Genomic DNA, 8530 nt, shown 5'->3' with positions numbered 1-8530 from the left:
AAATCTTTTTTACCTAGAGGGTGGTGGGTGTATGGAATTCGCTGCCCGAATTGGTGGCAGAGGCAAGGACCCTCAACTCTTTTAAAAAGTACCTGGACCTGCACCTAGAGTGCTGTAAGCTGCAGGACTACGGACCAGGTGCTGGAAGGTGGGATTAGAATGGACCCCTGGTTGTTCTTCGAGCCGGCGCGGACACGATGGGCTGAATGGCCCCCTTTTGTGCTGTATCTTTTCTATGGTTGTACGGTTCTATAGATGGGGGGCGTTCAGAGGAGCCTGTGCTGGTGCTAGCTCTTCAACTAGAGCTAATCCCATCTGCCTGCCCTTTCCCTGTATCCTTCTGTGTTCTTCTGTTTCAAACATTTATCCAATTCCCTGTAACAGAATCCCTTCCATTGAAATTAATGGAAGGAAAATACAGCAGGTTCCGAGGGGAAAGTACAATCCACCCCAGCAGATTTTCTGTTCTGCGTTCCACCAGGGGATGCTTAAAGCTCAGGCGGTGAAGACCAAAATCTACATTGCAACTCTTATTATTAGAGCAGACAAGTGTAGGGTTTTATTTTTAACTTTCTCTTTATTCTTTAGGGTCCCCAGAGGTAGGATCAACCAAGACTTCAACTTTTCTAAATAATTGGTTTTATTAACATTAAAACACAATAGTTTTACAGATAAGAGATGCTTACAACCGTAGTCAGAAGTGCAACTCGGAACTCAGAATGGTCAAAGTCTTCTGCTTGGGACACTGAGGGGTTAATTCTCCGTTGACATCCTTCTTGTTTCTCTTCTAGTGTCTGTCTCCCGGACGATCACCTCTTTTCACTTTAAATTGGCTGTTCTTATATTGCCCGTTGCCATTAGAAAATGCAGGCTGTTGGTGTGTTTTTCCTCTCTCCCTTTCTCAAGGTTCAAAACAAACCAGCCGTCTTGTTGTATTTCCTTATCTCTCCTTCTCCTTCGAAAGTATGGCATACCTTGAACTAAGGCTTTTAACCACACATCATAGACAATAAGCAAGAACCATTTAACACCGTAGAACAGTCAAGTTGAACAGTTCTGTGTCTTATCCTTTATTGTTGCAAGTGATTAATCGGTTTCTAGCCGATCCTTTTAGTTTCTCTTAAAAGTCCAAAACTCTTAAGTTCTCCCTCAAGTGAGTGTGAGAGATCGAACATTTTAACCATTCTTTGAATCTGAATTGCACTCACCACAGATGAGGTTAAGCATTGTTGTTACAAGAAGCTTAATCACCGTGACATCTACGCAAAAGTTGTTCAAATAATAAAAATGAAAAATAACAAGTTTAAATGTATTTCCCTAAATCTACTCCCATTTGGCTACATTATTCCTGCTTGGGATGCTTCACCCTGTCGAATAGCAATCACGTTCTAGTTTCCCATCAGTGGATAAGTCCTGCACTCCAATCTTCGTAATTCCCTATGCATTCGCCTCAGGGTACAGCATAAACAGCAAAGTTAGCCCAAGCTGAAAAATGAAATGCTACTGGAACATGTATAAACTGCATATTATTAATCAAAGTCCCCAGAATCGGGATTGGCAGTCAGTCCACTTGCAGGCCCTGGAAATGCAATCGGGCATTTTAGCGTAACCTCGGTTGGTAAGATAGCCGTTGGTGTCCACAATGTCGGAGTGGGAATGTCCTTGTTAGTTGGCCTCACTTTCACTGTCAATAAGGCCCCAACTCCCAATGTTGTTTTTCAAAGGAGTTATGCTAGTTATATTCCTCTTATACGCTGACACAATAAACACAGACATCAGCTTCTTTGATGTTAAAAATATGTAAGGTCAGGGCTCGGGGATCCATACTCCCCCTCCCTGTGTCGGTATCTGTTCCCCTCCCTCGCCTGGGGAATTGTCCTGAACCCAGCCTTCTCTGGGAAGCATTGTTGAGTCTCAGGTTTGTGAACAAAGAACTCTTTCTCGTTACGAACAGTAAAATCAGCGATCACCAGTGTCTCATCGTAAGCTGAGCGTCTTTGTTCTTCAATTGTTGCTGAATTTTCTTTCTTCCAATACACATTCTGACTTATGCTACCAGGAACAAAAATGGTCACAACCCTTAGCGACTCCCCTTCCGTAACCTCTGATACCAAATGCTGAGTTTTCAGCACTCCCTTTTCAAAAGCCCGTACCAGCGAGAGGAAGCCATAGGCAACCAGAATTGAAATCCTCGAAATTCCCAATTGACACATCACTCGCCTGCAACAAGCATAAGATCAAGGTAGTGACTGCTCATTTTATCCAATATCTGATATAACACTTACATATATCAAAACCTAATACTAAAATAAAATGAATATGAGTAAACTAATAAAAGCAAATGACTGTGTAGTACATGTGGGGAGTTACAAAAAAAAAATTGTCACTTCATTTTTCGCTTCCCTATTTCCCGTCTTTTCTGCTTTTTTTTTCTGCCTTCACATCACGCCTCACACATTCTGGCACATTCTGCCTTCGGCATGACCACACCGGAGGTGGTGGTGAAGGCGGAGGAACCGCTGATGGAGAACCGCCTCTACTCACCACCACCACCTCCCGCCCCCCCCCCCCCATCCCTCCAGGTGGTAGAGAAGCTACAGGTTCTTTGTCGTCCTGCAAAAGAGGGAGGTTCCATGGTTTCTCCTCAGGGTCCTCACATACAACCACAGGTTGGTCTGTGAGAGAAGCAAGAGGAGGTAAGAGCGGGAAAAAGGCTTCAATTGGTTTATGTGAAACCATTTCCATTTCTTTGGCTTAACCTGAACCTTGTAGACAGATGGACCGGCCTTGTCAACAATGAGAGCGGGACCCCAATAGTTCGGGGCCAACGGGTCCTGCAGAATCAAAAGCTTTGACCGAAACCCGCTATCCCATCTCCCATCCTACCAGGCGGACACGAGGGTCAAAGTACATTTTGTTTGCTCGTTGAGACTTCCCAATGTTCGCGGCAGCAAATAAATTAATCTGCTGGGGTTGTTCGAGCCAGTTGCTGAACATCAGCCTCTTGAGTTAGAGCCTGATATTGTGGTTCGGACCAGCGGGCAAAAATCAAATGTTATGGGGTTCGCATCATCCTCCCCGTAAGTACCTCATGTGGGGGAGAGTTTGGTGGTTTTAGAGAGCATAGAACGGATTGCCATCAGAACAAGGGAAGCAATTGGTCCCATGTTTTCGATGACTGGGTTATCATAGAATCATAGTATCATACAACACAGAAGGAGGTTATTCACCCCATCGTGCCTGTGCCAGGTCTTTGAAAGAGCTATCCAATTAGTCCCACTCCCTTGCTCTTTCCCCAGAGCGCTGCAATTTTATCCCCTTCAAATATTTATCCAATTCCCTTTTGAAAGAAGAAAGACTTGCATTTATATAGCGATTTTCACAACCTCAGGACATCCCAAAGTGCTTTACAGCCAATGAAGTATTTTTGAAGTATAGGCACTGTTGTAATGTAGGAAACACAGCAGCCAATTTGTGCACAGCAAGCTCCCACAAACAGCAATTTGATAATGGCCAGATAATCTTTTTCAGTGATGTTGGTTGAGGGATAAAATATCGGCCAGGACACCAGGGATAACTCCCCTGCTCTTCTTCAAAATAATGCCATGTGATCTTTTATGTCCACCTGAGAGGGCAGATTGGTTTAACATCTCATCTAAAAGACAGTACCTCTAACAATGCAACACTCTACTGGAGTGACAGCCTAGATTTTTGCCCGAGTCTCTGGAGTAGGACTTTGAACCCACAACCTTCTAACTCAGAGGCAAGAGTGCTACCAACTGAGCCACAGCTGAAAGTTTCTATTGAAACTGCTTCCACAACCCTTTCAGACAGTGCATTCCAGATCTTAGGCGATTGGACACAATTTCAGGTGGGTATACTAGAACAGGACAGCTGACAATGCATAGTCACTGGCCTCCACTTCTAGATAGAACGGTTTCTCCCCAACAGGTGCCTGCAGTACAGGGAACGATATCAGAGTCTTTTTTAACTTTTCCACTGACACTGTACAGGCTGGAGTCCACTCCCTAGGAACGTCCTTTTTAAACAGATCCTAAAGAGGAGAGCTAAGGATCATGAAATCCTCAATAAAATCCCTACAGCAGCCAACCAGACCAAATAAGATCGCAGGGAAGTGACGGAAACAGGCAAAGGCAATCTCAAAACAACCTCTACCTTATGCTTGTAGGGGCTCCACCCATCAACACTCATCCAAACTCCCAGAAACGAGACCGCCTCTTGGGCTATCTGCAATTTTTTTGGGTTCACTTTTAGCCCCACTGTGTGTAACAGTTTCAATAATTCATCCAACAAACCAATATGAGATTCCATATCCAGTGCAGTGTGTGTCGGAGCAAATCGTCTACATACTGGATAAGGGCACTGGCTGGCTGAAATCGGCTCGGGCCTTGGCCATCCTCTGAGGAAAAATAAATAGTGAGTTGTAGAAAACCTGGGGAAGGCAGGTCCACGTATACTGTTGTTCCTTGAAGTTTATGCTGACAATCAGGGTGTAAAGGAACCGACCAGAACTCATTGGAACTGTTAAGTACGTTGAAAACCTTGGAGGAGGGGGCAGTGCCTATCAGGACCTCGGGGGCAGTGTCCATCAGGACCTCGGGAGCAGTGCCTCAGTACCTCAGGGGCACAGTGTGCATCAGGACCTTGAAGGCTATGTCCATCTGGATCTCAGGGCAGTGCCCATCGGGACCTCGGGGGCAGTGCCCATCAGGACCTCGGGGGCAGTGCCCATCAGGACCTTGGAGACAGTGCCCATCAGGACCTTGGAGACAGTGCCCATCAGGACCTCAGGGGCAGTGCCCATCGGGACCTCGGGGGCAGTGCCCATCAGGACCTCAGGGGCAGTGCCCATCAGGACCGCGGGGACAGAGATAATGGAGATTAACTATTGAGCTGCCTCCAATAGTTAATCTCCATGACCCATCTGGCTTTCTAAGTGGCCAAATCGGGGAGTTGGCCCAGCTAGAAATCTGTCTTAATACTCCTTGTTTTACCAGGGGATCAATTGCAGCTTGAACATGCTCATTAACTTCTCTAGGGAAACAATACTGCTTCTGGGAATGCGATAGTTCAGGCCCCTCAATTTTAACCAATGCTGTCATTTTCCCACAATCATGTTTATATGCTTTTCAAACGTATCCTGGTTATTATCTGAAGCTTCCTGTATCCCTGGGTCTGGGGAGACTAGTATCTGATCTAAATCGTAGAATTCAACTTTCTTAATTATGAATACCGTTCCGTGTCATGGGATCACAAACAGGGGCCTCGATATTAACTGGAGAGTGGGAAGAGTCTTACTGCAGATATACAGGGCCTTGGTGAGACCACACCTGGAGTATTGTGTGCAGTTTTGGTCTCCTTACCTAAGAAAGGATATACTTGCCATAGAGGGAGTGCAGCGAAGGTTCACCAGACTGATTCCTGGGATGGCAGGACTGTCGTATAAGGAGAGATTGGGTCGACTCGGCCTGTATTCACTCGAGTTTAGAAGAATGAGAGGGGATCTCATTGAAACATATAAAATTCTGACAGGGCTAGACAGATTGGATGCAGGGAGGATGTTTCCCCTGGCTGGGGGGGGGGGGGGGTCCAGAACGAGGGGTCACAGTTTTAGGATACGGGGTAGGACATTTAGGACTGAGATGAGGAGAAATTTCTTCACTCAGAGGGAGGTGAACCTGTGGAATTCTCTACCACAGAAGGCTGTGGAGGCCAAGTCACTGAATATATTTAAGAAGGAGCTAGCTAGATTTCTAGACACAAAAGGCATCAAGAGGTATGGGGAGAGAGCGGGAATATGGTATTGAGATAGAGGATCAGCCATGATCATATTGAATGGCGGAACAGGCTCAAAGGGCCGAATGGCCTACTCCTGCTCCTATTTTCTATGTTTCTATGTAAAGGTGCAGGGGATCCCGGTAGCGGATTTTATGGGCAGGGCCTAATTTAAATAACTCTTCGCTGACTCCTGCCCGACACCCAGCCATTGACTCCTTGATGGCGGGCCGCAGTAGGATGGTTACAGGCCTCGAGCCTCACAAGGTCAGTCAGACTGAGATCGATCGGGCAGTTCCTCGCAAAATGACCCCCTTTTCCACAATTAAAACATTTTCTCCCATTGACCATAAAGGGGCCTTGTCCACGACCAAATTTAGGTCCACCTCTACCTCGCCCTTTTCCCACGACCGACGTATATTTCTTAAGTGAGGGCTCCTCAATTTTCCACGCTATCTCCTGTGATTCGGCGACAGTATTCACTGAACTCTCTCCCCCACTTGCTTTCCAATTTTCCCACTTTGAAACCATTGTGCAAAGCACCCACTGCTCTGTGTGATTCATATCCTCTGGATCAAATCCTTCCAGGGCTTCCTGGAGGTACGGTTGCGAGTGACTTATCAGAGCTTCTAGCCACCGAATCACATGTGACACTTTATTGGCCCGAGTTTGTTCGTTCCTCACTAGCCCTGGTCCGTTCACCCTATCATAGTATTGCCACAAGCGGGCCGCGTAGACAAGGGGGTTCTCATCTGGCATCTGTCTACATTTAGCCAATTTCTCAGCTGGATCCTCTCTATTAAACCTTATGGTTTGCAGAATCTCCTCTTGCAAGTCAACACTCGCCCCCCATTCCCATTTCTGACTGGACAGGGCGCTGTAAATGGTGGGCCCCAATGTCCATAAAAGCATCTGCACTTTCTCTGACTCATCCAGATTGTTACGTTCAGCCACCTGTGCGACATCACTGAAATGTTTTATAGCGTCTCCCTTCCCGTCAAATTTAGATACCTTTGCTGCCATGTTTTGCAGCTGTTGGGAGGTATGTCGTACCACGAATTGGGAGGCCAGATGAGTGTTACCAGTGTTTAGATCTATGGCATGTTTTTCCTGTGTCATGGGACACATTTCCCCACTCGGTCCCTGATCTTTACAATGATATTCGGCTGCCTGTTGGGTCAAATCCTCCCTGTCAACCCCATATTCGTCATTGTGTATTATCCCCCTCTTCACTTCTAGAGCCCTTTTCAGTCTCTCTATTTTCCTGTCACACCTGACATGGGAGACTGCATCACCCTGCATCTCTCGAGCAAGTGCTGCTTCTGTCTTAACTGTGGCTCGAAGGTTACCATTCTGTCTTCGTAATCGCTCCATCTGGTGGTCACGTTCAGCATAACTAGCCCTACATTGTTCCAGTTCTCGACCTTTTTCAACAGCCTGTGCTTGGTAATACTCTACCTGTCCTTTTAAGAAATAAGTTTGTCTCCCTGCCTGCAGGTTTTCTTTCCTTCGCTCCCTTCTCTCATCCTCCAATCCCTTCTCTAACTCTGCTATCTTCTGCATCAATTCCTCAATCTTCTCGTCTCCTCTTTTCCTGCCCTCGGTTTCCTTCTGAACTTGAAGCGAAACCGCTAATAGCCAGACCGCCTTTGTCTGCCTATCCTTAAGTTTCTTCCCCTGTTTCAGCTCCTTGAGCCGAACTTCGCATGCCCCAAAAGGGTCTGTGTCCTCCTTTGAGTCCCCAAATTGTTCCTTCCACTTTGGGAGTTTGGCCCAAATATACTCCTGTATGGCAGACTCCATATCCTTTATAAATCCCCGATCTTATGTTTTGCACTTACGTGCTGTCTTGAGTCCCCTAATTGTTCCTCCCCTTTTGAGAGTTTGACAGTCTCCACTTCTATAAGCTCCCTGAGTTTGTCCTATTTCCGTCTCCCTGAGCCTTATCAGCACCCTGAACTTATCTACTGTTTCCAAAACCGCTAAAAGATCCCCAAGCTTTACTTAACCTCCTACTTTAGTTGTATTAACCAACTAACTAACGTCACTCAATCCAACTAAACTCTTGATTGATCTTAACACTCTTAGAACCACAACAGTTTTACAGATAGAGATGCTTACAACCTTAGTCAGAAGTGCAACTCAGAATGGTCAAAGTCTTCTGCTTTGGGAGACTGAGGGGTTAATTCTCCGTTGATGTCCTTCTTTGTTCTCTTCTGGTCTGTCTCCTAAACTATCTCCTCCTTTCTCTTTAAAATGGCAGTTCTAATATCACCCGTTGCTGTTAGCAAAAGCAGGCTGCTGGTATGTTTTTCCCTCTCACTCCCTTTCTCAAGGTTCAAAACAAAACAGCCGTCTTGTTATGTTTCCTTATCTCTCCTTGACCTTCGAAGGTATGGCGTATCTTGAACTAAGGCTACAGACACATACTTCTGACTAGAAATCATAGACAGGAAGCAAAAACCATCATGCACTCTTGAACAGTCAAGATTTACAGTTCTGTGTTCTAACCTTTGTTGTTAGCAAATGATTAATTGGTTTCTAGCTGCCCTTTTAGTTTCTCTTAAAAGTCCAAAATCCTTCACAAGGTAAAGAGGAATTCAAAATTATGAAGAGTTTTAATAAGGTAAATGGAGAAAAACTATTTCAACCAGTCCATGAGTCAGTAATTAGAGGGCATAGTTTTAAAATCACCCAAAGAACAAAGGGTGACATTAGCAGAATTTTTTTATGT

General features: G+C 45.5%; 1 long non-coding RNA gene across 1 annotated transcript; it reads right to left on the bottom strand.

Annotated features, from left to right (window-relative positions):
- Positions 1 to 622: 622 nt before the first annotated feature.
- LOC137344933 (uncharacterized) lies at positions 623 to 8196 on the bottom strand. Its single transcript, XR_010968502.1, has 2 exons — positions 7921 to 8196; positions 623 to 2220 (listed from the first exon to the last, which is right to left on the bottom strand). It is a non-coding gene; the product is annotated as an uncharacterized lncRNA (long non-coding RNA).
- Between the last annotated feature and the right edge of the window lie 334 nt (positions 8197 to 8530).

The sequence above is a fragment of the Heptranchias perlo genome, chromosome 28 (genome assembly GCF_035084215.1).
Source record: "Heptranchias perlo isolate sHepPer1 chromosome 28, sHepPer1.hap1, whole genome shotgun sequence".
NCBI classification, from domain to species: Eukaryota; Metazoa; Chordata; class Chondrichthyes; order Hexanchiformes; family Hexanchidae; genus Heptranchias; species Heptranchias perlo.
Note: the sequence above shows the minus strand (reverse complement) of the source record. Positions and strands in the feature narration are given on the sequence as shown.